Here is a 17049-nt window from a genome sequence, read left to right on the forward strand (position 1 = left end):
ACGTAAGACTCCCAACGGATGTGATGATTTGCTTTCTGCAGAAGTTTTTCCAAAACGGTTTGTCCTGCCAGCCCCTGAGGAGGCTGTGGGTCTTGGGAGCTTTGTCTGGAATGGAGTCGGATGGGGCCCCTCTTCAAGGCTGTGGCTCCAGTCTCAGGTCTGGCCACACCGAGGGCCCTCTTCTACTGGTCTCAAAGGTGAGCCTGCTCTTTGTGCAAGTCTCTGGCTTCAGGGATAGGATGTGTCTGTTTTCTGCTTTCTAGATGTTTCTCCCCTTTGGGTCCAATTCCACCACTTCCTGGAAAGTGATGGGTTAACCCTGGGCTTGAGCCCAGAGAGCGCAGGTGGGCAGCGGCAGGTGTGTGATGTGTCAGAACCAAAGCCTGAACGCTGTGTCCACGTGGAGAGCAGCCTGCACCCGCCTCACGTGGAGGGAGGGGCCCATGGGGCAGGTCCCGGTCTGATGGTAGCTGGGTTCCTGCCGAGGAGAAGCAAGCGGGACATGGTCTTGAGAGGATTTCTGTGTGGGTTGTGATGGAAGGGTCGGCGGGCGCTGGGGTGGAGACCTGAGACCCGGTCTGTAGAGACCTGGTACAAGGTCGCAGGGAGAGTCGGGAGTGGATACACAGGCTCAGCGTCTGTCTCTGTGGGTTAGTGTTGGAGACGTTTTCTAGGGACATAACACACAACATACATTCTATAGCTCTACACGTACAGTATATGTTCCACACACACAAAATGTATGTTCCACTGCATCACACACACATGACATATGTTCTTTAGCATCACAATCATGACATGTTCTGCATCATATACAATGTGTTATATTGCATCACACACGTCTTCTACCGCATCATGCAAATGTATGTAGTGTTTCATCACACAGCACATGTTCTATTGCATCACACACAGACACACAGAGTGTATGTTCTGTTGTATCACACAGCACTTTCTGATGCATCACACACAGCCTCTGTTCTATCATATCATATATACAGTGTATGTTCTGTTGCATCATACATGACCTATGTTTTATAGCATCATATGCACAATGTATGTTCTATTATACACAGTGTATGTTCTATAGCATTATAGCATACCTTCATACACATATTCTGTTACACACAGACACACAGAATGTTCTCTTGTATCATTCATATATTCTGTTACATCACACACACCATATGTTATATATACAATGTTCTATCACATCATACACACATTATATATGTTATATTGCATCACATGCTACCTTTTTTCTATTGCATTGTATACACTGTATGTTGTATTACATTAAACACAATGTATGTTCTATAACATAGCATACCCACACACACACACACACACACACACGTTCTATAGCATCACACACACAGTGTATGTTCTCTTGCATTATCTATTTACTGGAGGGTGGACAGATCCCACCTCTCACCCTTTTAATTTTCGGCCTCCTCCTCCCACTTCCTGGTTCTGGAAGTGCATTTAGTAATGGGTGTTGTTGACTCCTAGGATGGCTGCTCCCCTGAGCCAGGCCCTCTCCTGTCAGTACCCGGCGGCCCCACCACTGGCCTGGGGCTGGGTTTAGCTCACTGTAACGCCTGCTGAACCAATGTGATTCAGGAACGGTATCTGCAGAGCTTGCTTTTGAGTTTACACAGGGTTACATGAACAGCCCGCATCTCATGTCTCCCTGAGTGTGGCTAGATTAGAGCTGCTGGATGTGGCCATTTTACAGACATGGAAGTTGAGGCTGGGTGGGATACATGGTGCCTTCCTGGTGAGTGGGAGAACCAGGCTGGATGCTCTGTTTATCTTACTCATGACTCTAAAGAGGTAAAACCCCTTAAAGAGGCAGTCTTGCCTGACTCTTCGGGATTCACAAACAGATGGAAGCAGTGGGGGTGGGGGCCAAGCACTCACCCACGAGGGCTCCTGATGCAGTTCTGTGGCTCCCTGCGGCTCTGCTTGGAAGCCACTGGAGTGCACCAAGCTGCCTGACTCCCTCACTGCTTACTCTCCTCCTCCCTAGCCCTTCTGGCCAGCTTCTGAGAGAGCCCTTGCTGTGGCTCAGGCTCCACGCCCACCCTCAGTGGCTGGCTGTTTGCTTCCAGTGAATTCCCCACGTTGACCTTTTATTCCTGTCTGAAGTTACTCAGCTTTCTGTGAAGGAATCCTGAGAGGTGTGAGGAGTGGATGCGCGCTGCTGGGTGCGGGATCCCCGTGGGGAGATTCTAGGCAGGGGAGTGTGGGGGAGAGATTTGAATGTCACGTAGACTACACTGGTGGCTTGGAGAGGGGGCCTGGTTCCTGGGGAGCAGGGGAGCCAGCAGGCAGGCAGGGTGGGTGAGCGGAATGGAAGTCCAGGAAGGGAACCTGAACTCTAAGCCAGGTCAAGCACTGAACCAACAGCAGAGAGGTGTGACTAAGATCTGGGACCCTAGTGATGGACCTGTTCAGATCCCGAATCTGTCGCTGATTCACTGTGTGACTCACGTGCTGGTCATGTCACCTCTCCTAGGCTGTTTTATCAGCTGTAATAAAAGACTGGATGACAGCATTTCCACTAGTGAGGGATTTGTCGAAATGACCCAGATGGTGGGTAAGCACAGTGCTTGGATCACCAGATACTTCAGTGAATACTAGTAGCTAACGATGGTGACACGGCTGATGATACTGTAGTGACGGGGTGCTGCTGATGGCAGTACAGTGACGGTGGTGGTGGGAGTGGTAGTGACGGTGAAGAGGAGGGTGGTGATGGTGAGGATGTGACGGTGAGGATGGTGACAGGATGGTGATGGCGGTGACAGTGAGGATGGTGATGGTGAGCATGGTGACAGTGAGCATGGTGATGGCGGTGACAGGATGGTGAGGATGGTGAGGATGGGTGATGGTGAGGATGGTGGTGGTGGTGGTGGTGATGACGGTGGCCATCATGGAGGTCATCATGGTGGCAATGATGGTGAGGGAAGCGGATGAAGGAAAAGCCAAGTGGTCGTTGGAGGCTAAGTAACTGAGGAATCCATTTTCAGGAAAGCACCCCCACAGAAACACGCTGGCCTCTGCATTTGGAGACGTGGAAGGTTGGACGTCTTCCTCCCCGTTGGTTAGGGTCGAGGTTGCCTTCTCTTTGCGCTCTGGCCTTTGCCTGTGTGCTGTGTCACGCTGAGTGGTGCTGTCGCAGCCTCCAGAAAGGTCCCTGCTCTGTGTCAGCTCTGTCTCTTCACTCACGCTCACTCCTCGTTTCTTTACACTGCCTTCCGCTTGTCCGTGAGCGACCAGCCTCATGCCGGCTTCAGTGGGACGACGGTCGCTGGATTTTAGCTACCTGTTGGCTCTGGCAAAAACTCCAAGCCTGAGGCCGGCTCCCCTTCTGCTACTCAGGGGGATTATCCAGCACGGCAAAGGTGTGCACACACCCCGGCACTCAACCGCGACCTCCTCGAAGCAACCAGCCGGATGTAGAGACCTGGTGCTGCAACGAGGTCAGGTTCTCTGTGAGTCAGCGCTGATGACCGCCGGGCATGCCGGCCATGCTAAGCCGTGTCCTCAGCGGCCAGGCTGGCTCATCAGAGGCCCCTGCCTGCATTCCTTAGGTCCTGTGTGCGCTGACCCTGACAGGTGCACACAGGTAAAAATTAGCTCCTAACTAATCAGCTTGGCCTCTCAGCTGGCCGCAGGCAGGCAAGGGGGGAGGGAGGGGATTCAGCAAACAAGAATTCTATTTAGAGAAGGCATCTGAGCAGCTGGCTCTGGGTGGGCCGGACTCCACACGGGGTGGCTGGAATCTCCACAGCAGACTTGCTGGTGGCGTCACTGGGGCTCAGCTCCGAGATCACCCTGGAGCCGGCCACGGGACCGCGACCCCACCCCCAGTTGGCGCCTCCGTGGGGAACCCTTCCCTGTAAAGGAGGCTGAAGGCTGCAGGTGGGCGAGTGTCCGCGCCTCCCTCCCTCCCTCCCTCCCTCCCTCCCTCCCGGGGGCCCATCTTGCTGCTCAGCTCCCTGTGTCTGTTGTCATCCTGAGACAGAAACCCCTGGAAGGAAGTAGGTTTGTCCCTGGAGTCCCCAGGCCCTGGTGGTGTTGGCTGTGCCCCAGGGTCTCCCCACCCACTCTTTTTTTTTTTTTTTTTTTTTTTGACAGGCAGAGTGGACAGTGAGAGAGAGAGACAGACAGAAAGGTCTTCCTTTGCCGTTGGTTCACCCTCCAATGGCCGCCGCGGTCAGCACACCGCGCTGATCCGATGGCAGGAGCCAGGTACTTCTCCTGGTCTCCCATGGGGTGCAGGGCCCAAGCACTTGGGCCATCCTCCTCTGCACTCCCTGGCCACAGCAGAGAGCTGGCCTGGAAGAGGGGCAACCGGGACAGAATCCGGCACCCCGACCGGGACTAGAACCCGGGGTGCCGGCGCCGCAGGTGGAGGATTAGCCTAGTGAGTTGCGGCGGCAGCCTCCCCACCCACTCTTACAGGTGTTCAGCTTGCGTCATTTCTTCAACCAGTTCCGATTCCCGGAGGCACAGTTCCTGGTGAGGAGGGGGCCACCCTGGCGCTTCTGGGCCATCTCCAAGAACTCAGCTGTGGCTCTCGGCTTTGCCAGTGCTCTGTGACCCTGGCCAAGTCACTCAGCCTCTCTGGCTGCCGAGGCCTCTTGTTCTATAAGAGAGAACTTTGCCTCCGGATTCCCTTTCTTTGTCTGCCCAGTCAACAGCACAGGGCCCAGCAGGCAGTGAGCGCTCACATCTGAGGGAGGGGCTTGGTGGGCACAGGGAGCCCCGCCCCCCTCCAGGGTCACACCCGTGTCCTCCCCTTCTCAGCCCAGTCTCCTCCCTGCTCAGGCTGTGGTCCCCTTGTACAGCCTGCAGTGCAGGAAAGTGTGGGTGGTGGCTGGCGCCGCGGCTCACTAGGCTAATCCTCTGCCTTGTGGCATTGGCACACCGGGTTCTAGTCCCGGTCGGGGCGCCGGATTCTGTCCCGGTTGCCCCTCTTCCAGGCCAGCTCTCTGCTGTGGCCAGGGAGTGCAGAGGAGGATGGCCCAAGTGCTTGGGCCCTGCACCCCATGGGAGACCAGGAGAAGTACCTGGCTCCTGCCATTGGATCAGTGCAGTGCACCGGCCGCAGCGCACCGGCTGCGGTGGCCAATGGAGGGTGAACCAACGGCAAAGGAAGACCTTTCTCTCTGTCTCTCTCACTGTCCACTCTGCCTGTCAAAAAAAAAAAAAAAAGTGTGGGTGGCACAGCGGAGGCCACCTCCCGTGTCCTTGAGAGGTTGTTCCCACTCTGGGTGACAGCCTGAGGCCCTGTGCTCGGCTCTGTTTTGGTGGCTGTCCCCAGAGCAAGCTGGGCTGGAGCCCTTGGCAAAGTCTGGTGATGACGTCATGCATTTATTTACGCTCTGGACGCCGCGGCACCTGGCCTCTGGTCTCCTGCCGACGTGAAGCCCGGGAACCTCATTTAGGCAAAGGAATGCAGGGGATGGCAGCTGCTGGGGCGCTTTGAGCAGCGGCCGTAGCGGCAGGGTGTCCCCTCTGGAGGCCCCCCAAGGAGAAAGTCCACTTTGTGCAGAAGAAAGGGCCGTGGAGACCTGTGGGGTGGCCTGTAAGAGGAGGTTGTTGCCCCTGTGCGTGGTTGTGCCCTGTGATGGGAGCTCAGCTTGTCTGAACCTGACCCGCGCACCCCCGACGGCTCTGACCGCTGAGTGGGCGCCACCCTGGTTCCCACAGAGCCTGGTGCCCTGGGTTCACCTGTGACACAAGTGCCAGTTACTCTTCCTTGTGACAGCGCCCCTGGCCCACGCCTGCCCCTGCCCTGGCTAAACATAGCTCTTTCCACCGTGCTCATGTGACATGGCTTCAGTGGCCATCACCATCCTCCCCATTTTCCACTGGACTGGGACCAGCGGCTCGCTGTCTTCCCCAGGCGAGGGGCCCTGGTGGCTCTGCCCTCCCCCAGCACAGGCCAGTGGGTCAGTCTGCTCTGATCCTCCCGCACCTGCTAGGCAGACACCCGGGCGCCGGCCAGCGTGCTGGGATTTGGGCCTGGGGTGCGCAGCTTCCCGCCCACGGCCCCCACTGAAGCTTTGCCTTCCTGACCCCACTCTGTTGTTCCAGGCTCGCCGGATATTTGCAGTCCGAATTCTTGCATTCCCCATTGACAGCCTCTCAGCTCTGTGCCAGCCCCTCCAGCCTCTCTCTGCTGCAGGCTGGCTCACTTGGGGCACCTGGTGGGGGGGGGGGGAGGGACAGCTCCTGCTCCTTCCTCCCCCCAACTCCCTCCCGTCCTTTTGAGTTCTGCCACCCTATCACCCTCTCTAGTGAGGTGTGAATCAGGCAGCCGAGGGTGGGGGTGAGCTCTGGGGGGCTCTTGGTGACTGGCACAAGGATGGGACCTGCAGGAGGGACGTGTGGCTTTGGCACTGCTGCCTCCTGGGCTGCAGGAAGAGGAGGCTACACATGCAGAGGAACCCCACCTCTCCAACCCTCACCGCCCTTCACCCGTGTCCAAGGCCACGCTGTGCGGCTTGCGCTCTGCGTCCTGGCCGTGGCCCCATGTGTCTCCTGGTGGCACTCAGGTAGGTCGCCCTGACCCTGTCTGATGACCCCTCCTCTCCGGGATGCACCTGCTTCCCTCCCCTCCCCCCATGTCCCCACTTGGTGACTTTTCCTCAGGATTTCCCAACTCTGCATTCCTGTGCCATGGCCAGCCCATGGCACTCCACGCCGGCCCGAGTCAGCAGATCTCCTCCTATTTCTAGAGCGATGCGGTGATTCGGTGATTCGGACCTGGCTCTGCCCCCGTCCCACAGCCTGCAGCCCCGGGGGGCGGGGGTGGAGTCTCTTTTCTTTCCTCTCTCAAATCTTAAAGGTGATTATTCTCACAGGTGACACGCAGAGGTAGTCTCACTGGAAAAGACAGAGCATGATAGAGGCTGGTGTTGTGACACAGTGGGTAAGCTGCCCCCTGCAACGTCAGCACCCCAGGTGAGCTCTGGTTCAAATCCTGGCTGCTCCACTTCTAGCCCAGCTCTCTACTATGGCCTGGGAAAGCAGTAGAAGATGGCCCAAGTGCTTGAACCCCTGCACCCACGTGGGAGACCTGGATGGAGTTCCAGTTTCCTGGCTTCAGCCTGCCTTGCCCAGCCCTGGCTGTTTTGGACATTTGGGGAGTGAACCAGTAGATGGAAGATCTCTCTCTCTCTCTCTCTCGCTCTCTCTCTCTCTCCAACTCTGACTTTTAAATATAAATCAATTAACCTCTGAAAAAGAATAGAGAACTATCATGAGACTACACAGAGTGAAATATTTGGACCCCATTGTATTCAGTTTTGACTTTCACGGGCAGGGAGGCTTCATCCCACACTTTTATTTCTGTGCATTTCTAGACAGGTTGCACTCTCTGTAGGCACAAATGCAGCTCTGTGTGTGTGTGTGCACTGAGCACTCTCCTGGCTGCTGTCTGGGCTCCTGAGAAGTGGTTTTTGTTTGTCCAGGACGTGGACCACAGCCACGTAGGAACAGGTGGGACTAACCACAGTAGAGAGATCAACAGTGTGCCTAGTGGTGGGACTTTGGGTCATGCAGGGTCAGTTGACCTGGAGACTAGAGCAACCACGTGGCCGTTCATCCATCCATGTATCTGTCCATCCATCCACCCACCTCTCCACCTTGGTGTCCGTGTATCCATCCGTCTTTGCATCCATGCGTGCATCCACCCATCCATGCCGATGCAAGGGAACCCCAGTAAGCACTCTGACCGTGGAGGCTCAGGGGAGTGTCCCCGCTTGGCAGTGCACCATGTGTGTCATCACACACTGGAGGCAGGAGGACCCCGATGCCACTCCTAGCCTCTGTCCCATGCATTTCTTGTAGCCGAGTTTCATCCGCGTGCTTTCCCTGAAAGGAACTATACGGGAGCACAGTGTAGTTCACCAGGTTCCGGAAGTTCCGCTAGGGAGTTTGGAGGCCGCTCTGAGTGCTCAGTTGGGCCAGAAGTGAAGGTGGCCTTGGGGACAATGCCCTCCACCTTTGTCATTGGCCTCCATCACAGTGTGGTGGTCACACCGTGGACCTGTGCGTGTCCATTTAGACCACACAATAGGGAACCCTGTTTGTGGTCCTAGGGTTTGGGTCTCGCCTGTCCTGTCCTTGGAGATCTTTAAGCCTGTTCTGCTTCGGCGTGCCACGTGGGCTCGGCAGGAGCACCTGCACCCAGAGGTTTGTTGTCAGGAGTCAGTGACGGGAGTCTCAGGTTAACAACCTCGCCCAGGTCAGCATGGCCAGCGCGTGTTGAAGGTAGACGTTAAGACTCGGTGTGTCTCCTGTCACAGCCTGTGGGGTCCAGGACGTGGACTCAACACTGCGAGAACTCCTTGTCTCTCTGCGTGCGGTGGGGAAGAGGGCACACAGGGCACGGAGCTCACACTCCTGCAAGCAGAGGTGTGTGGTCGTTCAACAAACGCATCTTTCGGGATTTTCAGGATAACGCTGCAAGCCAGCATTATCATCCCCATTTACAGATGTGCGAACTGACACTCCACCATCCGGAGGCTGCGCTGAGTGGGAACGAGAATGTGAGTGACGCTTTCTGTGAAGGGGGCACAGGAAGTGGCTGCCACCCCACCCGGCTCCTCTGCCCCAAACCCGGGGCCATTCATTTGCATCTCTGTTGGCCCTCGGCTCCTTTCTCTGCTGGGCTCCCTGCGCGGAGTCATGGGGACAGACACAGCAACTCCTCCCTTTGGGCGTTTGGTAACGGAAGGTTTCGGAGCAGACCCTACGTCAGACACCAAGCCTTAATGAGTCTCTTTGCTTCCTTATCTGCAGCCACATGAATGGCTGCCTCGGGCGGGGTTGGGGGGGGGGGTTTCTTCATTTTTTCCAGACATGAGTCATTGTCAGATCCACGCTGCCTCCCAGATCCAGTAGAAAACTAATGAGTGTTTAATCTCTGCTGAGCGAAGTAGGAAAAATCCAAGTGGGAGGCAGGGTGGCCGCCGTGCAGGCAGTGAGCGATTGAGGATGCTTTGCGGTGTTGCCCGAGTATGGATGCCAAAGACAGCTGAGCTCTGAACTGACAGGTCAAGGTCATAGGTTGCCATTTTTTCTTTTTCTTTCTTTCTTTTTTTTATTTTAAAGATTTCTTTATTTATTTGAAAGAATTATGTTGAAGGATAGATGGAGACAGAGAGAGAGAGGTCTTCCATCCACTGGTTCACTCCCTCAATGGCCAGGGCTGGGCCAGCCGGAAGCCAGGAGCTTCTCCCAGGTCTTCCACATGGGTGGCAGGGGCCCAAGTACTTGGTCCATCTTTGGCTGCTTTCCCAGAAGCATCCGCAGGGAGATGGATCAGAAGTGGAGCAGCTGGGACTCTAACCGGTGCCCACGTGGGATGCCGGTGTCACAGGAGGCAGCAGCTGTGCCCACTGTGCCCCAGTGCCGGCCCTTGGCATGCTCTTTTTGGGACAGCTGCTGGGTTTGCCCTCCCAGTTGGGGGCGCTCACGGGCAGGCTGTGTGAAGGCACTCATGTTGTTCGTCTGCAACAGCTGCTGCCGGCACCTGGGCGAACTTTCAGTTCTTGAATCACAGACAAACCCAGAGTGCCTTTGGCATCCCAGTTCTCAGGCTGTCAGAGTAAGGCTCCCAGGGCCAGGAAACACGTGCGCTGAGAAAGCTGCACTGGGCACGCGCAGTCGCAGTGACTCTGCCCGACCTGTGCATCTGCCTCTAGATGGGCACCTGCTTTGTCCCTACCGAAGGGTGCGTGGCTGGGGACCTCCCTCCCCAAGGAAGCTTGAAGGCAGGGTCTGCTGGATTTGCACTTGACTCTCCACCGAAGATTTTTGCAGCAAGCTTTGGAGGAGGGAGGGGTGGGCTGGCCCCTCTTGCAGATAAGAAGACCGAGGGCGGTGGGGAGGGCAGAGTCGGGGGATTTGGAGGAGATCTGGGGCTTTGAAGTCAGAGTTTTCTCTAACAGCCTGGACATCAAAAGCAGTGAATTGGTTACTGTTTCAGAGCTGTGGTCTCCCCTCCCCTGAGACGTGAGACAGGGAGAGGAGACTCCAGGCCAGCTTGCCGAGGTTGTTGTCGGACAGAGCAGCAGGGGTGAGCAGCTGGGTGTCCGTCTGTCATGGCCATCAGCTCGAGCTCCCACACGCTGCCCACACCCTGGGGTGCTCCCACCTGGGCCCCAGCCCCGGCTCGCATGAGCTCTGCTGGGTTCCGGTCATGCTATCCGTTCTGCAGATGGGCAGCGCTGAGCCCTGTTGCTTGAAGTCACCCGTTTTATTGATAAAGCTCGTAAGGCAAGTACTCGAAACTTACACAAAACAGCTGTCTGGGATATAAACTCTGCCACACACATACGTCCCCCACTCATTTCACCCATGGGAAGAAAGGGCAGTCCGTTTTGAGCCAGTGGAGCCAACGACAGACCTGAAGTCAGATAGTGGGTGATAGTGCGCAGACTTTGCGTTACTGAGGTCAGGTAGTGGGTGATAGTGCACAGACGTTGCGGATGCTGAGCTGTCAGTGGCCTCCTGAAGGAAGCCTGGATCTCAGTCTTCCGATCTGCTCAGTGGGGATGTGATGGGTCCGTCAGGCTCTGCTGCCGTCAGGAAGATCAGGTGAGGATGGGAGTGCTTGCGCTACCTGCAGCCGGAAATGGCTTGTTCTTGTATGCTGCACACAGAGGGCCGTGGCGTCCTGAACTCTGAGAATATAAGGGAGCTGCAAGGGGTGCTTGAAAATATGGAATTAAAGGTAAGTTTAGGGGCTGGTGCTGTGGTGTAGCAGGTAAAGCCACCTCCTGCAGCGCCAGCATTCCTTATGGGCACTGGTTCAAGTCCCGGCTGCTCCACTTCCAATCTAGCTCCATGCTAATGTGCCTGGGAAAGCAGAAGAAGATGGCCCAGGTATTTGGGCCCCTGCACCCACGTGGGAGACCTGGAAGAGGCTCCTGGCTCCTGGCTTCAGATCGGCACAGCTCCAGCTTTTGCAGCCAACTGGGGAGTGAACCAGTGGATGGAAGACCTTTCTGTCTTTCTGTAACTCTGGCTTTCAAATAAACGATAAATCTTAAAAAAAAAAAAAAAAAAGGATAAGTTTACTGCAAAAAAAATTTGAAATCTCTCTCTCCTAGGGGGTCACTGAAAAGTTCATGGAAATACATTTTATGGAAAACTGTGCATGGATTTCTGTGCTTTGGACACCAAAATGAACTTAACTTTGAACTGTTTCTGTGAACTTCGTGGAGCAATCTCATGTAGCAGTGCCATCTGCTCCAGAGCCCGACGAGCGCTGAAGATGATATTTCCCTGGGGTGAGAGGACGCCCGCTGACCATCTTGGAAGTTTCCAGCAAACGACTGAAATTAAATGCCTGTTTATTGATGCCCCGAATTCAAGCTGGAGAGCTGACTGTAATCTCATTTTTTAAGGACTTGTCCGGAAGCCATTTTCTGTTTCTCATTTTGCCTTTAATAACCTGCTGCTTGTCTCGGAATAGTGGTCAGTGTCTTGGCCCTGAGGTGCGTAGCTCAAATAAGAGGAAAACTCCAGAAAATGGAAATCCCCACGTTGCAGGACAGAAGAAAAACAGAAACACCTTCCACTGCTGTAGCGACTTTCAGAAGAGAGAGTGAAGAAACTCCAGTACTCACCTCTTCTGCAGATGTTTTTAAAAAGGCATTGTGGGCTGGTGCTGCAGCTCACTAGGCTAATCCTCTGCCTTGCGGCGCCAGCACACCGGGTTCTAGTTCCGGTCGGGGCGCCGGATTCTGTCCCGGTTGCTCCTCTTCCAGGCCAGCTCTCTGCTGTGGCCCGGGAGTGCAGTGGAGGATGGTCCAAGTGTTTGGGCCCTGCACCCCATGGGAGACCAGGATAAGTACCTGGCTCCTGCCATTGGATCAGCGCAGTGCACCAGCTGCAGCACGCCAGCCGCGGCGGCCATTGGAGGGTGAACCAATGGCAAAGGAAGACCTTTCTCTCTGTCTCTCTCACTGTCCACTCTGCCTGTCACAAAATAAAAAAATAAATAGATAAAATAAAAAAAGAAAAAAAAGGCATTGTGTAAATTTGTGGTAGAACAGAATGCAAAATCCACAGCTTTAGCCACCATTAAGCACGGAGTTCAGCTGCGTCGGGCACCTTCCTGGTACTGTGAGCCGTGACGACGCTCCACTTCCACTGCTTCTCCCCTGTCCCAAAGTGAAGCTCTGCACCCAGCTGACAGTAACCCCCACCCACAGCCCCAGGCATCTCAGTCTACTTCGCCTGGCTCCTTTAGGGAACTCATGTCCCTAGAGTCCCATACAGCTTGTCCTTGTGTGTCTGACTTACGCAGTTAGCTCAGTGGTCTCAAGGGTCTGCCATGTTGTGGCAAGTTGTGGTTTCACTACTGTGCCCCATGCTCCCCAAAATTCCTATGTAGAATCCCTAAACCCCAGTATCTCAGACTGTAGTCGTAGATGGAGATAGGGTCTTCCCAGTGCACGAACTTACAATGAGGGTGGATGCTGATCCCGTACAATTGGCGTCCTTGTATGTAGAGCGTATGTGGGCATAGACAGTGGTGATGTGAACATACAGGGAGGACACGGCCGTCCACAGGCCAGTGGGAGGTCTGGAACAGATTCTGCCCTCATGGGCTGTGCTCTACCCCGGGCCGTGCAAGTACCTGGCGCTCCATCGCTGATCTGTAAACTCATTCATTTATCCGCATGATGCTTCTCACGCGCATGCTGTGTGCTGGGCTCTGGGGTGGAGGTGGGGGACCATGGGGTGCGGCTGCTATCCTCACTCGATGCTGGCAGGGTGCCAGGCTCTGCTCAGGGTGGGGGGGTGTTAGAGCTGTTATCCTTATTGAGGTTTGGTGAGAGCCATACAACAGGAGACAACCGTCACTGGGAAGTGGCATGTTGCCCACAGTTCCCAAGAGGAGGGGCAGGCCATGCCACGGGGGCTGGGAGTGGGGTGGAGGGGCCTGGGATTGTTGGCAGCAGGAAGCATCGGCACAGGGTCTTTGCTGTGGTTTTCTTGGGGAGGAACGGGCTCAGAATTGCAGTGTGTGCATACTCTGGTGGCTTGATGTGACGAGGTGGTCCCTCATAGCCTGGAGGGGTTCAGAGCAGAGGACAGTGCCTGGGGCTGTAGGAGCCACAGCTGAGTACAGACCCAGGACCGGGCAGCCTGGCCCGTGAGCAGGGCCCCTAGTGCCAGGGTGTCGCGCACACAGAAAATAAAGTGCAGTAGATAGGAAACAGCAGCAAGCTGCAGCCTGGGAACTCCCCTCCCATGCCCGCACGCGCCTGGCACTGTTCAAGGGGGTGGGGACAAAGCGCAGAGCGTCCCCTGCTCCATAAAGGTCACCCCCCAGGTTGGGGGGTAGGCGGTCAGTAAACAAATGAACATCCACTCCCTGGGTGCACAAGAAGGAGTTAGCCCAGTAGGGGGCACTGTCTTCCCAATGTCAACTCCAAGGCCAAGTGGGGAAGGCATTGCTGAACCCGTCCTCAGGCGTGGCTCCTGTAGAGAGCAGAATCCCGGGGTGAGACTCTGGGGACCAGCACGAACATCTTGTCTGGCCCTGTGCGGGCTTTGGGTACCCAGTGTCCAGCTCCCCCGTAGGGATGATCAGCACCGGCAGTTCCTGGGGAACCTTCCAGAAGGGAGGGCTTTGCATGGCAGGCTCAGCCTTGTCACTTGGCGTCCCGTCTTCCTGGAGCAGCACACGGCAGATGATTCTGGGCCCCGAGCTTTCCTCCCTCTGCGGCTGTGGTAGTGAGCTATGAGAAGACCCCACATCCCCCGGCAAGGCCCCTGGGTGTGGGCCGCTCTACCGGGGTCTTAGGTCTTTGCTTTCTGCGTCTTGATTATGAGTTCCTGCACGCCTCCATGTCCTGGGCAGGCCCTGTATCGCGTGGCCTGTGTGAGCACGGAAGCTGTATTTATTTCTTGGGCCTTTTCTAAAACCTATTTTTTAAATTTTATTGGAAAGGCACAGAGACAGAGCCCTTCCATCTGCTGGTTCACCCCCTGAATGCCCACGACGGACAGCACTGGGCCAGGCTGAAGCCAGGAGCTGGGAGCCCATGGCCGGTCACCCATCTGGGTGTTGGGGACCCGAGTACTTGAGCCACCACCTGCTGCCTCCCCTCCCAGGTGTGCAGGAGCAGGAAGCTGGAAGTGGGGCCAGAGTCAGGATCGGAACCCAGACCCTCTGACCTGTGTCCTCGCTGCTGCACCCTGCCCGCCTGTACCTGTCTCTTGTGTCTGTGCAGCGGCCGCCACACTCTGCCTGTCCCGGGGTTGGCTGGTTGTCACAGCGAGGAGACGGTGAAGAATTACAATAAAACAAAAGAAACATGGAAAGCATCCTTTGCCTTAAGTAAATTCCCTGGACTTCGACCCCAAAATGATGGAAAAACAGCAAACCTAGGGACAGCAACTTGACTCATAGCTGCTGCTTTCCTCTGGGTTCCTGGGCGCTCTGTCTCAGAGGAGTAAAGCAGAGAGACCTCCGGAGGGGCCCGCGGGCAGCCCTAGTCCTGCAGCCTCCCAGCTACCTGCTCTCGAGCAAGGCCCGTTACTCTGCGCACCTGCGCGGTGCAGTGGCCCTAACCTTGTGACCCAGCCATCCCACGCCTGGGAATTCCCCCAAGGGAAATGAAATCAGCATATGAAAGGTGCCTGTGCCCCCATGTCTATCACAGCTCGATTCACAACAGCTAAGGTGTGGAATCAACCCAGATGCCGGCAACTGAAGGCTGGATAAAGAAATTATGGGATGTGTACACCATGGAATATTGCACAGCGGTTAAAAAAGAAAAAAACGAAATCTGGTCATTTGCAACAAAATGGATGCACCTGGAAAACATCATACTTAGTGAAACAAGCCAGTCCCCAAAAAATCCCAACATGTCCTCCCTGACTTGTGGTACCTAATAGAGCACCCAAAGGCAATCAATCCATAGAAGTGAAATTAACACTTCGAGATGCAGTGACTGAACAGCCCTTGTCTTGACTGTTGAGGAACAGTTTTTTTGTACAATTTGTTGAATTCTTTACATACGAGTTAATTGTATGGTGTGAAGTTAGTTGAAAACAGATCTTAGTAAAAACTAAGCATGGGACTAGGAGAGGGAGGAGGAAGGAGGGTGGGAGGAATCACTATGTGGCTGAAGCTGTATTTATGTGATGCATGAAGTTTGTATTCCTTAAATAAAATGTTTCTGAGAAAAAAATTAAAAATTTAAAAAATCTTTTTCTGTTAAAAAAAAATACCCAGGTCTGCAGCACCCCCCACCCCCCCACGTGGCCCTGGACGACCTGTTCTCTAACATTGCTGGCCACGGGCTTCCATCTGCCACACCCCTGCCTCCATATCAGCTCCCACGGGGGCCGTGGCAGGGTCCCCGACACCCCACTTCCAGGCAGTGTGAGTGACAGCGATGGAACCGGCCCCTTCCTCCACCCCACACCGAGTGTCTGCTCACTCAGACTGACACAGGCCAAGGGAACACACAGAGTTGTTGCCAGCTTGTGTTTCCGCAGGCTACGGGGCTTATCTGGCCTGGGGAGAAAGCACCAGGGGGTCCTCCCCGGCCGTGAGAGCCAGCAGCTGTGACTGGTTTGTGCGTGCGGTCCGTCCCTTCTCGTCCCAGGGACTGGGGGGTCACACAGAGGGGCCGCCTGGGGTTACTCGGGGTCCCTTTCAAGTCCGATTCCCTCCCGACACCTGAACCTCACGTGGGGTGGGACAGAAACTCCCCCATCCTCTATCCCGAACAGCCAGAATGTGAGGCTGCTGGGAGCTCCGGGTGTCGCTGGGGGCGTGCCCTCTGGAGGTCAGAGGTCATGCTGAGGGCCCTCCTGAGGTCAGAGGTCGTCAGGGTCCATCTGTGTTCTCTCGATTTCCTGGTTCGCTGTGTGAGCTTGTGGCTGCCTGGGCGCCTGCAGCCTCCGGCCTCAGCAGACGGCAAACCACGGGGCTGCCCTGTCTTGGGCTGGGAACTTTCAGAACCTGAGTCTCCGCACCCCTCTGCCTTCCTAAGTGGCCGGACGTGACACAGGGACGAGAGGTGGCTGACCGGGCCGGTGAACGGCCGTCTTTGCCTGGTCGGCGGCGTCGGTGTTGCGCAGTCCCAGAGCCGGCGGGGGCTCCGCCTTCCTGCTCGGTGGTCCCACCCTGCTGCCAGGCTGCCTGCTGTGTCTTCTTGCCCTTCCCTGGGGACGTCGCAGGAGGAAGTGGACCTGGCTGAGCGGGACCTGCTGTCCCAGGACTAGCCGGGGGTGAGCCTGGGACTTTCCGCGCTGGCTCCTGGGAGCCTTGGATGCTGCCACGAGAGGCTCACGGGGTGGGGGCTCCAGCTCTCCCCCTGCCCGCTAATTCTTGCCGCCCTACTGTGACTTATTTTCCTTGTGTGGGAGGAGTTTGCATGCACGAAATTTCACTGCTGCAAGTGTTGGGCGCTGCTCCGGTTGGCTCCGCAGGAACCGCTGGTAGAGGGCGCACCTGAGCCAGGTGAGTCTTCCCTTGGGTGCTCCCACACAGCTCTTCCCCCTCTGCCTTCCCAGGGGTGGGGGGCCTGGGCGTCACCGTTCCCTGCCCCAGGGCTGCTGGGGCCAGCACCTGGTTCCTGCCTTGTTGTCCAGGCTTCGTTCTGTGTCATAGCTGGACAAGGACTCTCGGCGGAAAGCAGCCCCCCCACCCCCATTCAGTGTCACCTGTGACACGGACGGGACGCAGGTTAGCTCTGCTCTCCACTTGAGTTGTCTTCCTTGGGGAGTGTTTCCGAGTGTGGACGATGCTGGGTTGTAAGACTCAAGTCTGGAGCTGGGCTTGTCTCTGACGGATGCAGTGGGAACAAGCTTCCTGAAGGGAACAGAGCCTGGACCCCAATGTGAAATTGGCACCCGTGTCACCCCCCAGGGAGATGGGCTGCGCTGAATAGGGCCAGGTGCATTGCCGAGGGGCTCCTCTGCTGGGCCGTGGGGAACAGTCGCCCCTGGGGCAGACCGGGAGGGAGTGTCTGCGTTGTCGTGGGGGTGGGGGTGGGG

The 17049-nt window shown here is 56.1% G+C and overlaps 1 long non-coding RNA gene across 1 annotated transcript; it reads left to right on the top strand.

Moving 5' to 3' along the window:
• The first annotated feature begins 8428 nt into the window (after nucleotides 1-8428).
• LOC138844151 (uncharacterized) lies at nucleotides 8429-12052 on the top strand. Its single transcript, XR_011379677.1, has 2 exons — nucleotides 8429-8564; nucleotides 11133-12052. It is a non-coding gene; the product is annotated as an uncharacterized lncRNA (long non-coding RNA).
• The last annotated feature ends 4997 nt before the right edge of the window (nucleotides 12053-17049 follow it).

Source organism: Oryctolagus cuniculus, chromosome 10 (assembly GCF_964237555.1).
Source record: "Oryctolagus cuniculus chromosome 10, mOryCun1.1, whole genome shotgun sequence".
NCBI lineage: Eukaryota > Metazoa > Chordata > Mammalia > Lagomorpha > Leporidae > Oryctolagus > Oryctolagus cuniculus.